The sequence below is a fragment of the Lepidochelys kempii genome, chromosome 16 (genome assembly GCF_965140265.1).
Source record: "Lepidochelys kempii isolate rLepKem1 chromosome 16, rLepKem1.hap2, whole genome shotgun sequence".
Lineage (NCBI taxonomy): Eukaryota > Metazoa > Chordata > Testudines > Cheloniidae > Lepidochelys > Lepidochelys kempii.
In genome coordinates, this window is record NC_133271.1 from 16,384,216 (window position 1) to 16,387,972 (window position 3,757).

The following is a 3,757-nucleotide window of genomic DNA, read 5'->3' on the forward strand; positions in this document are numbered from 1 at the left end:
GGAAGTCCCGCCCCTGACCCAGAAAAAGGCGGGACTTGGGTTGAGCTAGCCACTCGGAAACTTCAGCCGGGATCCTAGGGACGCCGTGTGGGGTCATATCCTTCCCAGCCCCGCCCCAGGGGTAAAGTCTATAGTTATGGGAAAAGAGGGGCTGACCAAGCGGCGCGGGCGGGCGAGGGGCAGCCAAGCAAATAGACTTTATAGTTGCGGGGGGCGTCTGCCTACAGAGAGGCGGGATCCCACCTCCAACCTCCCTGGACGCTTATGTTCCTACCTCTTTGTGCTCACTCTCTGCAGTCATCGCAGAGGGATTTGCTGGCAGGATTTTATATGGGTGCAAAAAATATTCAGCGAACTCAGAAGAGTATCTGCAGAAACCCAATGTGACCTTGGGAGTATGAAGGCTCACAGCCAAGCTGGCTCTAGGAGCCACAATCATCCAATCAGAGTTTAGGCTTGGGTGTCCCCGTCAAAACTAAGCACCACCGTTAAGCATTTTGGCTGACAGCTGCTCGAGAAAAATCTGCTGATCAGAAGTTATTCACAGAAATTATCCAGCAAATAAATTCAAATCAATAAAGTGAACTAATCTATCAGCAAAAAGAAAAGGAGTCTTTTTGCGAATACAGACTAACACGGCTGTTACTCTGAAACTAATCTATCAGCTACTCACAGACCACTTTGAGAACAGAAAATGTGTTGAATAAATTATTCACATAGCTTTGCTTTGTTTTCCCCTTCTACAGTGGTTTTCTCTTAAACCTTATTCCATCCATACTAATTATCTCAGTTTATTACATGTATATTTATTCTTTGTAGACTGTTCTCAGGAAAAAGAAAAGGAGTACTTGTGGCACCTTAGAGACTAACCAATTTATTTGAGCATAAGCTTTCGTGAGCTACAGCTCACTTCATCGGATGCATGAAATATGGAAATATGTTTATGGGATGTTCTCAGGAGATATGTTCACCTGTATAAAGCCTTTATTTCTGGAGCTCTTAAAGCACTTTGTAAACATTCATTAGCTCCTGTGAGGTAATTTTACATATGGTCAGACAGAGGATGGTTGGTTAAGTAATTTGCCCAGAATCACACATTGAGTCAGTGACGCAGCCAGGGCTAAACCCCAGGATTCTTGATACCCAGACTTCTGCTTTTGCCACTAGAGCATAGTCCCTTCCTGTTTTAATCTATCCAGTTTTAGTTAATGGTTTGTTTAATTTAGCTTAATTGTATTTAACAGAATAAAGTTTGTTTCAGCTGTTTTTGATTTTTCCTCTTAATAATTGTAACCGAAGTTAGTAGGTCACTTTCAAATTTCCTCTTTCCCTAGGACAGTGAACACAATTTTCTCTGCCTTTTTTTATAACTAAGATTTCTTTTTTTAGACTTGATATTAGTCATATATTTCACCTCTCCTGGGAAATCATATCATTATATAATTTCTTCCATTTTATAGGATATATCTTTAGAGATGAAAATAACTTGCAATTAGGGCATCAGTGTGTCCCTGAGCTGAACCTGGGCAAAGACTGATTTGAAGAGTTTTTGAATTCCAATTGAGATGGAATTTTCAATGCATAAGGAATGAAGGGTCATATCCTCAACATCATGGTACATTCTGTATCTTTCCTTACTATAAGCTGACTACATTCTGCTGGGTTAGGGCCCCATCCTATGCCCTAGCACAGTTATGCTCATCAATATAATAGTATGGGCATAACCAAGCATAAGTGACAAAAGTTAATTGCCCTGAAGCATGAGGTTATAGGTCTTCCTATTGTATGGTGGAATACAATTTCACAATTAAGTAGGCTTATGTAACTAATGTCAGTAGTTGTCTTTGAGATCCTTGCATAAGAGGCACTATAGAAGTGGAAACTATGACTATTATTTTTTATTCCTATTGTATGTTTTAACATCTTTATGAAGTGCTGAGGTTTAATTATCCATCATGGCAAAAGCCAGATAACTATAAATCTGACTTTGCTAGTATGACAACTACTAGATACTCTGAATATTTTGTTCTTGCGTTTCACCCTGTGATTCTAAAGCAATTTACAAAGATGGAATTTTAATTGTAATTATTTATTGATTTGGAATGTTACCATAAAGTCATAGACTATTTGAGATTTTACCTAATCATCTAGCTCTGTTCCCAAGCATGGCATTCAATATTCACATGACACATTGTGAGCAAAATTAATCCTTAGTGTAATTTGCATGAAGGATGGAATTGGGCCCACTATGTATGTAGCTGAGAGGTATGAGTTCTAATACTTGGAAAAATAACTGGCCAGACTGCACTCTTTGTATGAGCTGAATAATGTCTTGGAGTTTTTGCTAATGATTCAGCAAATTCTGTGATTTAAATAATATGTAAAATGATCTAATCCAGGGGTTCCCAATATGTTGGCTGAAGAACACTTGCTGATAATTCTCAAAGATCTGACTGGTCACATGGTGCTGGCTCTCCTTGTTTCCAACTGCTGCTACAGGTGTCCACACTCTTCACTACAGTGAAAAGCCACCTGTAAAAGAAGCTGGAAACAAGGAATAAACATTAAACAATAAACTTTTGCTGAGAGCAGCTATTACATAAATAGAGAATGAGAGGAAATGAGCACTACCACTCAGGGACTGGAGATATCAATGGGATTAGAGTTGTAATCCATATGGCAGCTAGGTAATATTTTCAGGAGAGCTAAGCAAAGAAAAGGAGTTGGTGGCTGGACAGCATAGCCAGAGGAGCAAGAAACCAACTGTTAGGGAACCCTATGCAGGGGGGAAAGAACAGGGTCTAGACAGCAGAGGAGTGAGCATGTGTCAGTGAGAGAGATTAATAACAAACATGGGAGGAGCAGATAAAATTAAGAGTAAAAGCAGGTGGTGGGTTTGATTCTTTTTTTTTTTTCAAAAGGAAAAAACACTAATTGCATCAGGAAAGGAGGTGTTCATGAGACACTCTCAGTATTAAGATATATTCCACACTATGAAAATGTTTGAGAGCCCCTGATCCAACCTAGCAGGATTTTATAGCACTTGTCATCCTAGCATAGGTTATTACATTGAATGTTACATTCTCTGCTACAGGAATGCATCTGATGAAGTGAGCTCTAGCTCACGAAAGCTTATGCTCAAATAAATTTGTTAAGTCTCTGAGGTGCCACAAGTCCTCCTTTTCTTTTTGTGGATACAGACTAACAGGGCTGCTACTCTGAAATCTGCTACCAGTGTGATTATTTTTTCAACCCACCTGTGCCATTTATAACCATTTCCGATCAGGGTAATTCTAGGCTCCCATTACTGGAGGGGCAAATGGATATTTTGGAGCCCTTAGAAATTAGTCCCTTAGAAATACTTGGACTTTTAAGAGTTTAAAAAGAAATTGTGGCTACTGAGTTAGCATTTCTCTGTGATTTTATAAGTTATCTAACAAATGAAATCTCTTCCATCTGCTCATTGCTTAACATTGTATAACTTTGTACATATTTCGGCTTTTCTGGCAATGATGGGGTGGGGGGCTTGAAAATCATTTGGGGAGGCAAACGTTCTCTCCCCTGGTGGCGCCGGGTTTGCTTCCCACCCGTCCCCAGTTCTGTATGGGGATACTGGCCCCTGTGCAGTACTGCCTCTGGGAAGAAATGATGCCGCAGCAAACAAACCAACCAATCAAAACACAAGCCCAGCAGAGGCGCTCTATCCTCAAGGCCTCCTCTGCTCTGGTTTAAAGCCTCTGGTGCTGCGTGTAGAGGC